We start from the raw sequence: 11,667 nt of genomic DNA on the forward strand, positions 1-11,667 counted from the left end.
ACAGACCTTTTCTTACTATTTTTAAGCCCTATTTTAAAAGACAGCTCAGGGGCACCTGGGTGGCTCAGTCATTAAGCGTCTGCCTTCGGCTCAGGTCATGATCCCAGGGTCCTGGGATCGAGCCCCACATCGGGCTCCTTGCTCAGTGTGAAGCCTGTTTCTCCCTCTCCCCCTGCTTGTGTTCCCTCTCTCGCTGTGTCTCTGTCAAATAAATAAATAGAATCTTAAAAGAAATTTAAAAAATAAAAGAGAGCTCGGGAATGTAGGAGAGAGAAAGTTGGGGAGAGGATGGAGCATAGGGGCAACGTCTCTCTGCACCCCCCACCCCATCCTCCTCGCCCTCCCCCCGGGGAGCTGAGTCTCAGGCGTGACCAGGGCAGGAAAAGCCTGCAATCAGGTGGGATGATTTTGCCTGGGTGTTGGGAGGAAAGGGTGTGAAAGTGGCCTTGGGACAAGAATGCACAGCGGGTTGGGAAAATCCAGGGCTTCGCAGCTGTGTGACCTCGGGCAAGTTACTTAACTCCTAAAGCCTTGGAATACCAGAATAAGGTCTCTGATTTGCAACTGAGTTTCCTGCAATTTTAAATTTTTTTGGCTTGGCCACAAGGATCTGGGGATCCATGGGGTTGGGAGGAAACTTCAGGGTCCTATTTCCCTGAGGCCTCTTCTCCAACCTCAGTAGCACCCCTATTCTATCTCACTGGTCTACTGTACACTGGGGATTGAGCAAGAGCTTTGTGCTGAGGAAGCCAAAAGATTCTGTGGTTTAAAAAATTGAATAGTAGGGGTGCCCGGGTGGCTCAGTCGGTTAAGCGTTTGACTCTTGATCTCAGCTCAGGTCTCAATCTCCAGGTCGTGGGTTCAAGCCCCATGTTGGGCTCCATGCTGGGTCAGGAGCCCACTTAAAAAAAAAAAAAGTTAAATAGTAAAAAGGAACTGCCATGGATGTTCAACAACCACTGAGATTTTAGAATTATTTTGATTTTAAAATTATTTTAATTTAAAAAATTTTTTTAAAGATTTTGTTTATTTGTCAGAGAGAGAGAGCACAAGCAGGGGGAGTGGGAGGTAGAGGACGAGGCAGGCTCCCCGCTGAGCAGGAATCCTCATGCAGGACTTGATCCCAGGACCCTGGGATCATGACCTGAGCAGAGCCAAAGGCAGATGCTTAACCGACTGAGTCACCCAGGCATCCCCCACTGGGATTTTTTTAAAACAGTGAAACAGAACATTCAAAGAAATGTACAATGATGTGCAAAATGGACTGGGGAGGGGAGAGATTAGAACCTGGGTCCTCAAAGAATGGTCTGGAGACCAGGAAACATCAGCATCCCCTGGAAGTTTATAAGAAAGGCAGAATCTCAAGCCCTGACTCAGACCTACTGAAGCAGAATTTGCATTTTTTTTTTAAAGATTTTATTTATTTATTTGACAGAGAGAGCAGCAGACGGAGAAGGAGAAGCAGACTCCCTGCCGAGCAGGGAGCCCGATGTGGGACTCGATCCCAGGACTCCAGGATCATGACCTGAGTCAAAGGCAGACGCTTAACCAGCTGAGCCACCCAGGCACCCCAGAATTTGCATTTTAACTTTAGGTGATTTTGAAATACTTCAAGGCTGCATCAGTGAGGGCCCAAACCAGGGGTTTCAAACCCAGTTACCCAGTAGGGCCAGAGAGGTCCCATAAATGAATGAGGAGACTGCTGTGGCCACATGATGACGCAAAGAGCACCTGGCACCCGGTAGACGCACGTACATGTGTTCACTTGAACTTCAGCTTCACAATTTTGCCTTGGGTCAGTACACACGTGAGAGAAAGGAGTCAGTATCCAGAATATCCAGAATCTATGAAGAATTCTTTTTCTCTCACCATGATGAAACGCTCTTTATTATCATTGAAGACCACTTATTACTTGTCTATAGCCACACAGCACACATTTCCATACCTACAGTTTACCTGTTGGGTATATTACATGAAAAAAAGAGCTTTCTTGATGGGGCACCCAGGTGGCTCAAGTCAGCTGAGCATCTGAGTCTTGATCTCAGCTCAGGTCTTGATCTCAAGGTTGTGAGTTCAAGCCCCACACTGAGCTCCATGTTGGGTGCAGAGCCTTAAAAAAAAACAAATTTAAAAATAGCGTTATTGAGATAATTCATCTACCATACAATTCACTCTTTCAAAGTGTACAATGTAATGGTTTTGAGTATTCCACAGAGTTGTGCAATCAGCCCCGCCACCATTGTTTGCGGTCTTTCATCACTCCCTTTAGCAGCCACTGTCCATTTCCCTCCACCTCCGCCAGCTGTTGGCCACCATGAATCTCATTCAACATCAGGAGGAAAGTACTAGTTGTGGGACCTCAGGCAAGTTACTTAATATCTCTGAGCCTCCTGTCTTCATCTATCACGTGGGAACAATATTGGTGCCTCCCTTCTAGGGTTGTGGTGAGGGTTAACTAGAGTAACACTTGCAACCCCTTTGGAACAAGCAGTAGCTTGATCAGAGTGAAGCACTCAATAAATGTTACTACCCCTACTCTTATTTTTTGACTATCATTATAGTGCACCGGGAGAGGTTAAGCAACTCTTCCAAGCTCACAGAGCTGGGTTTTTTCCAGCTTGGCTCTCTGTGTATGTCCCCACTGCCATGGCATGCATTACGTTTTATCCAGACTTTTCATCACCTGCTAAGTAGTCTTCTTTCCATCCATCTCTTTGCCCACTGCTCCATCCTCCACACTTAGTGACAGGGAGCTTCTCAACAAACATCTTAAATGTGCACGTGGGGTGTTAGTAGACGCTCTCAGTGCTCCACCCAGGGGCCGCCGGGGCCCATTGACCGTTTCTGGGTGTCACTCACCTGGCTTTTCCATGCTTTTGCTTCCAGCGGTCTATACTGTACAATGGACTTAGAAGTCACACACAGTCATCTCTGCAACATTCTTGGGTTACACAGGTCAGCCCTATTCAGTATGGGAGAGAACTACCCTGCAAACCATTGACCTCCCTGGAAACCATTCCCAAGGGTATGAAAAACAGGAAGCAAGATCACGGGGTGGGGGGGGCTAAAGGGGAGCCTGGCTTATCACAATCCCCTTCCATTCTTCTCTCTCATCTACTATTTCTCTCTTTTACTGAAAATAGTCTTTTGTAGGAAATGATACTGGTTGCTAACCCAACTGCCATTCCCTCTTTTTTGTTAACAGAGCACCAATTCATTCAAGTTTTTTTTTTTTTTTAAAGATTTTATTTATTTATTCATGAGAGAGAGAGAGAGGCAGAGGGAGAAGCAGGCTCCCAAGGAGCAGGGAGCCCAATGCGGGACTCGATCCCAGGACCCTGAGATCATGACCTGAGCCGAAGGCAGACGCTTAACCATCTGAGCCACCCAGGCGCCCCATTCAAGTTTTATTATTCAGGATTCTTAGCGGCAGACAACATAATCTACTCTAGCAGAAAGGGATGCGTATTGCTCACAGAATCATTGGCGGGGCTGAAGAAACATGATCTATGCCAGTGGTGGGCAAATTATGGCCAGCAGCCTTGCTGCCAATTTTTATAAAGTTTTATTGGAACCACAGCCACGCTCACTTGTTTGCATATCATCTATGGCTGCTTTTGCATGACAATGCAGAGTTGAGTAGTTATGATGGAGACCGTATATCCTATAGAGCTTAGAATATTTACTACCTGGTCCTTTAAGAAAAAGTCAGAATTGGGCGCCTGGGTGGCTCAGTTGGTTAAGCGACTGCCTTCGGCTCAGGTCATGATCCTGGAGTCCCGGGATCGAGTCCCACATTGGGCTCCCTGCTCAGCAGGGAGTCTGCTTCTCCCTCTGACCCTCCTCCCTCTCATGCTCTCTGTCTCTCATTCTCTCTCTTGCAAATAAATTTTAAAAAAAAAAGAAAGAAAGAAAAAAGAAAAAGTCAGAATGGTGTGGCCATTATGGGAAAAGTATGGAGGTTCCTCAAAAACCTAAAAATAGAATGACCATATGATCCAGGAATCCCACTTCTGGGTATATAGTCAAAAGAATTCAAAGTAGGATCTTGAAGAGATATTTACACACCCACGATTGCAACATTATCACAATAGCCAAGATATGGAAACAACTTAAATGTCCACCCACAGATAAATAAAGAAAATGTGGTATATACACACAATGGAATATTATGCAGCCTTAAAAAAGAAGGAGATCCTGTTACCTGCTACAGCATTGATGAATCTTGAGGCTATTATGCTGAGTAAAATAAGCCAGCCACAAAAGGACAAAGACTATATGATTCCACTGATATGAAACCTCTAAAGCAGTCAAAATCATAGAAACAGAAGGTAGAGAGTTGGTTGCCAAGCCCTGGGGGAAGAAATTAGTGTTTAATGGGTAGAGTTTCAGTTTTGCAAGATGAAAAAGTCCGAAACATCTGTTGTACAACGATGTGAATGTATATAACACTGCTGACCTGTGCACTGAAAAATGGTTAAGATGGGGGGCGCTTGGGTGGCTCAGTCAGTTGAGCGTCTGACTCTTGGTTTCGGCTCAGGATATGATCTCACAGTCCCAAGATCGAGCCCCACGTTGGGCTCCGTGCTCGGTGGGGAGTCTGCTTGAGATTCTTTTCCTCTGCCCCTCTCCCTTCTCCCACTCATGCTCGCTCTCTCTCTCTCTCTCTCTAAAATAATAAATACAATCTTTAAGAAAATGGTTAAGATGGTAAGTTTAATATTGTGGTTTTTTTACCACAATAAAAAAGAATTCACAGAATGACCCCCGAAACCACACAGAACTAGGATGCCAAGGGTCCTGTTGTCCCTGCCATGGTCAGGATGTTGCAAATGAAGAAGCTGCTGCCACATCAGCCACCTCCAGAACCCCAACCCCTGTGCCGAGTTCACACTAGCAAGTCACTATTCTCTGGGTCTGCCCTCTCCTCCACGTGACTCAGCTTTCGTGCAGGAGCTCACCTGAGCATTTTGACAGGTGGGCATGTCATTTTAGCTTCCAGACTTTTCAGTCCGGGAAGATGCCCTAGAAAATGAATCCTAGTATCAACCAGCAAAAGGCATCTTTTCAGGTATTGCCAAAGCAAGAGCACATTCTGAACAGTCCAAGTCCACCAAACATTATAATCACCTGGAGGGTTTGTTAAAACACAGATTCATGGGTCCCATCCCCAGAGTTTCAGAGTTAGAAAACCCGAAGTGGGGCCCAAGGATTTGTTTTTTAAAACAATTCCCAGGTGATGCTGCTGGTTTAAGGATTACCCTTTGAGAACCACTGGTCTAAGCACTTTTTCCAAACCCTTTCCACACCCTGCCCCATCCAGCTACATGGATGCTGCTGTCTGAGGGCTTCTGGAACCAACAGCTTGACCTACTATAGACCACTCGAAGCCCAAGCACACCTTCTCAGTGATTGGTTCAGTGGGGGGCACATGGATGCCTTTCCAATCAGCTGAGCTGAGACATGAGGTTCGTTTTCTTTTCTTTTTTTAGATTTTGTTTCTTAAGTAATCTCTATCCCCAGTGTGGGCTCCAACTCACAACCTCGAGATCAGGAGTCACACACTCCACCAACTGAGCCAGCCAGGCGCCCCTAGATGTGAGGTTCTGGCGATGGCCATTGGAAGAGTTCCTTGTTCTGAAAAAGATGCTCGGGGGGGGAAAAAATAGTCCCATGTTATACCTGCAGCCAGGGAGTCATCCTGCAACCCCGAGGGGAGGTAGGCTGCTTTGTTGATGAGATGGGCTGGACAGATGAAAAGAACCTGGGTCTTTGAAGATGTCATCAAGCCATTAATCAGCACAAACCCATCCTTACCTCTGGGCCTCTTGCTATCAGAGAGAATACATTTTCCTGACTTCCTTTTATTCATTATCTCTCACACACAAGTAGGACTCAGCATTCTGTGTGATTTTCAGCCAAGGGCAATCTAGTTTATATACATTTTAATCTGCTTTTCACTTACATTCCGAGAACAGCTCTTTCCTGTCATTTGCTCTTTCTCTACATTATCATATAGAATGGCTGTATAACACTTGTGCGGCGATGTATTTAACAGGTCTCTCTTATTAGACATTCAGGAGACTTCCAGTTGTTTACTACCACAAATCATGCTATGATAGACACCCATGGCCATACATCTTTGCACACCTCCATAATGATTTCCTTAGGGTCAACTTCAATGAGTAGACTTGTAAGCTTAAAAGGTAGGCACATTTTAAAAGTTTTACAGTGTATCTTACTAAGGTTTCCAGAAAGGTTGATTTAACCCTACCACTGGGAATGTGGGAGAGTTTTCATCTCCTCCCATTGTCACCAACCCAAGGTGTTATGCTTTCAGACATTTTTGCTGCTTTGAGAGGCAAAATAAGCTACCTTGTTTTGATTTACGTTTCCTATAACCGGTATTTGTCATCCTATAAATTAAAGATAAAAAACGTGTATCTTAATTATCTATGTCCCTTAAAGTCTGTATTTTATTTTATTTTTATTTTTTTAGTTTTTTTTTAAGAATTTATTTATTTATTTGACAGAGAGAGACACAGCAAGAGAGGGAACACAAGCAGGGGGAGTGGGAGAGGGAGAAGTAGGCTTCCTGCTGAGCAGAGAGCCCGATGCAGGGCTCGATCCTGAGACCCTGGGATCATGACCTGAGCCCAAGGCAGACGCTTAACGACTGAGCCACCCAGGCGCCCCTAAAGTCTGTATTTTAAAAATAGAATTGTGGACTCTATTTTCATGCCCTGAATAAGCTGATAAGCTATTTCCACATATAATTTCCATTTAAAGAAATCAGGTAGGGAAGACCTGATGGGGAGCAAACAGCAGGCAGCAGCTTGGGGTCACTATTTTGAAGTATGGTGACAGAGGGTTGCTCCAGCAGAGGCTGTCCTAAGAGGCTGTCCACTTGTCCAAAAAGTGTCTGCAGAACAGTGGTGAAGCAGCCCCAGAAAGCAGGCACCTATAAACACTGGAAGCAGAGACAATCCATTTCAAAATTAGATTTTTAGGCAGCCATCAGCATTTTCTGACATGGAGCTCCACACCTCTATATGTTGGATCTAGATTCTAGAATAAACTTGTTATTTTTTTAAAAAGATTTTATTTATTTATTTGAGAGAGAGGGACAGAGACAGAGCATGGGGGGGAGGGGCGGAGGGAGAAGGAGAAGCAGACTCCCTGCTGAGCAGGGAGCCTGACGCGGGGCTCTATCCCAGGACCCTGGGTTCATGACCTGAGCCAAAGGCAGACGCTTAACGGCTGAGCCACCCAGGCGCCCCTAGAATAAAGAAAATCAGAACAAGCAAATAAATATAGATCCCACCTCTCCAGAGGATGACCAACACTCCTGCTAAATGCCTCAGAAGGTTTTTTTTTTTTCATTGAAGTGGAGTTGACACACAAGGTTACTTGAGCTTCAGGTGCACAACATAGCGATTTGACAAGTCTATGTTACGCTGTGCTCACCATGAGTGTAACTCCCATCTGTCACCATACAACGCTGCTGCAATACGATTGACTACATTCCCTATGCTGTACCTTTCATCCCCATGACTTACTCATCCAATAACTGGAAGCCTGTACCTCCCACTGCCTTTCATCCATTTTGCCCATCCTCCCACACCCCTCCCCTCTGGCAACCACCAGTTTTTCTCTGAATTTATGAGTCTGTCTGCTTTGCTTGTTTGTTTGTTTTTTATACTTTAGATTCCACATATAAGTGAAATTATACGGTACTTATCTTTCTCTGACATATTTCACTTAGCATAATATTGTTGGTCCATCCATGTTGTTATAAATAGGCAGATCTCACTCTTTTTATGGCTGAGTAATATTCCATGGCATGTATATATCACATCTTCTTTATCCATTCATCTATTGAGGATACTGAGGTTGCTTCCATACTGTGGCTATTGTAAATAATGCTGCAATAAACATAGGGGTGCATACATCTTTGTGTGTGTGTATGTTTTGTGTCCTTTTTTTTTAAGTTTTATTTATTTAGGTAATCTCTACACACAACTTGGGGCTTGAACTCACGACCCCAACATCAAGAGTCACATGCTCTTCTGACTTGAGCCAGCCAGGCACCCCTTTTTGAATTAGTGTTTTTGTTTTCTTTGGGTACAAATACCCAGGAGGCTTTTTTTTCCAGGGGAGATCTAGTTAGCATGAATTGATGGAGGAGAGACACATCCAGGTGCATTCATAGCTCATTAAAAATATTTTATTAAAAACCTAACATATACATGGGGCGCCTGGGTGGCTCAGTCGTTAGGTGTCTGCCTTCGGCTCAGGTCATGATCCCAGAGTCCTGGGATCGAACCCCGCATTGGGCTCCCTGCTCCGTGGGGATTCTGCTTCTCCCTCTCCCACTCCCCCTGCTTGTGTTCCCTCTCTCGCTGTGTCTCTCTCTGTCAAAAAATAAATAAAAAATCTTAAAAAAAACCCAAACCCTAACATATACAAAAAATGAGGCCAAGTCTGATAGGATTACCAGACTTAGCAAATAAAAATACAGAGTCCCCAGTTAAATGTGAACTTCAGATATATAATGAATATTTTCTTTTAGTACATGGATGTTCCAAACATATATGGCAACTCTAGCTGGGAGGATACCTACTGGTATCTTCTTTCTATTTCCCTGAATTTTAACGAAATTCCTTTGGTATTTATTTGAGGCTGTTCTTAGAACCACATGAAAACTTAAATGCAAACCTTTCACAAAAGACTTGTATAAAAATATTCATAGCATATAATATTCCCAAATGGGAACAATCCCAATGTCCATCCATGACAGAATGAGTAAATAAATGGTGGTCTTCATGCAATGGAACTTTATGTAGCAGTGAAAGAGAACGAATTCCTGTCACTTGTAACAACATGAATGAATGTCAGATGTTATGTTGAGTAAAAGCTGCCAGACACAAAAGAGCACATGCTGCACGATTCTGTTTATACAAAGTTCAAAAATGGGCAAAACCAACTGATGGTGATATAATAGTGGTTTCATGGAAGAGGTGGGTAATGACCTCTTGTGAGTGTGTGTGTGTGTGTGTGTACATATATATGTATATTTTAGCTTACACTTACCCCGGTGCATACATAGGTAGAAATTCATCAACCAGCACATTAAGCTGTGTGCTTTATTGTAGGTATATTATGCCTTAGTTTTTTAAAAAAGGGTCTAACCCCCCTGAGACCAGGATCTCTGGTTTTCTCCAGGTCAGTTCCATGCATGAACCTATTTTTGCACCAATCTTCTTCTCTATCCCCTCCAACTGGGCTGAGTACGAATTTTTAAGGGATGTGTTATTGCTGGAGGGTCCCCATCAACTACAAAATGATGTTCTTCTGTGTCCTCTTCACCCACTGTCCTCTCCTGCTTAGCTGCAGTCTCCTGTGCTGGAGGAGGCTTCGGGCCCCATTATTGGGCCTTGGTTCCTTTCCCTCTATGCTCGTTCCCTCCATGATCCTACTGAATCCATTAGCTTTGAATATCACATAGCACCATCGGCTTTGATGTGCACAACTCCAGCCCTGTCCTCCTCCCCGAGGCCAATAAGGGAATCTGGATGCAGCTAAGCAACTGTTTCCTCTGGGGATGTCACAGATTGCAGTCTCCCCACCTCAACCCCCCCTCCATCCAGAACACGTCGACAGAGTGACCCCTCACCTACTGGCCACCCAAGCTCCAAACCCAGGTGTCCCCTGATTCCTCTCTTCTTTGTGCTCCACATGCAGCCCATTAGCAAGCCCTGTCACTTTTATCTCCAAAGTATTTTGAATCTGCTCCTTATCTCCATCTCTCCTGCTCTCATCCCAAGCCACCATCTTCCACCTCACTGGCTGTAACTCCTCCATGTTCGATTTGCTCTACATATGCCCCTCCCATCCATTCTCCACGGGGCAGTGGAGTGACCTGAAAACAAGAAATGAGGTCATGTCCCTCCCTTGCTGGAACCCTCTGAAGATTTCCCATCAGACTTAGAAGTCATGACCAACTCTTCAATCTCATTCATTTCATTCATCCTCCTACTGTCCACACCCCAACCATACCAACCATTTCTGTTTTTCAAATGTGACAAGTTCTTTCTTGCCCCAGGACCTTTGTACTCACTGTCCCCTCTTTCTGGAATGTTCTTTCTCCAGCTCTTTGCATAATTGGCTTCTTCAAGGTTCAGCAATAATGTCCCCTCTTTAGTGCTTCTTCATTACCTTACTTATGATGGCCCCCCCACCTGGATCATAGTCTGCCTTTTTGATGACTCCTTTTTAGCACTTATCACAAACATAATAATTTTTCTATTTGCTTATTTGCTGGTTGCCATCTCATGTCTTAGAAAAAGTCCACTGAGCCCTAGGAGCCCAGCCAGACACTGGGTAGACAACGATTTCTCCTCTAGCCTCCATACTTACCGGTATACGGGTTCACTTGGGGCAGGGCGAATTTCCTATCTATCATTTTGTCAATGGTGTCTAGCCCCATGCCTGCCAGGTAGCATGTGATCATCAGCATGTGATCAAGAGTGGCTGTCCGAACTTGTATCAGATGAGTGAGTGGGGCAGCCAACAGTCTGGGCACAAAGGATCTGAATCCAAGTGAGGTTACATAACTGGGGACCTTATCAAAAACAAAGAGAATGAAATTTCATATAAATGAAGTGTAAACACAGTCTAGGGAAAGCTTGAGTGTGTGATTATGGCTCAAAACCAATTATGGACTCAGTCTTGCGACTAGATTAGGCCTCTTATACTAATATTTTATATTTGTAGAGGCTCTAGAAAACGTTTGCAGAAAACATGTTTGCAGTAATTATATCATTTAATGCTTACACCAACCTAGGAGGTAGATGGGGCAGACAGAATTATCTTGACTTTGCATATTGCGAGATGATTTCCCCAAGGTCATCAGCAAGGCAGAGGTGGGGCAGGGACCCTATGCCTTTCCCCCAAGGCTGAGTGAGTTGTTTGACTCATTTGTTCTAAGACCAAAGGAATATTCTAAATCAAACCTTCACAACCTGTAGTATACATGCCTTTGTTTCCTAAGGTGCACATTTCTGAAGACAATAGCTTAGACCAATTGATGTCTTGGAGCTTGACTTTCTGCCCCAGGGCCCAATCTAGGTAGGGGCTTCATCTCCACTTTCTTCTGGAGATGGACCATGTTATTTAAAACAGAACCCCCAATTTACTGAATATCAATTTTTTCTAAGTCTAGTTGTTGCGTTTACTTAATAAAAATGCTTTGTAATATACATACAGAAAAATGCACATACCATAAGGGTGCAGCCTAATGAAATCTCACTAACTGAATATGCCTGCCTGCCTAGCACCCAGATCAAGGCATAGAACATGACCAGCTCTTCAGAAGACACTGTGGGTCTCTCTGTAGTCACTATCCCCCCACAAGGTGACAGTGTCCTGAATTCCAACAGCTTGGGTTAATTTTATCTCTATTCTACTTTATATAATTGCTGATGGATTTTTGTCCTTTTCCCATTCCCTCCCCTCCAGAGACTAAGACTATGAGGTTCTAGGCTCAAATGACTCCTTTACTGAATAAAAGCATTTACCTAGGCATTTGAGGCCTTTTGTGTTTTGCCTCTAACTTTTGTTTCCCTCTTGGTTTCCAATTCTCCAGGAACCTGGAGTTAATCCTGA

This window comes from Mirounga leonina, unplaced genomic scaffold (assembly GCF_011800145.1).
Source record: "Mirounga leonina isolate KUSES-001 unplaced genomic scaffold, KU_Mleo_1.0 Mir_150, whole genome shotgun sequence".
In the NCBI taxonomy this organism is placed as follows: Eukaryota; Metazoa; Chordata; class Mammalia; order Carnivora; family Phocidae; genus Mirounga; species Mirounga leonina.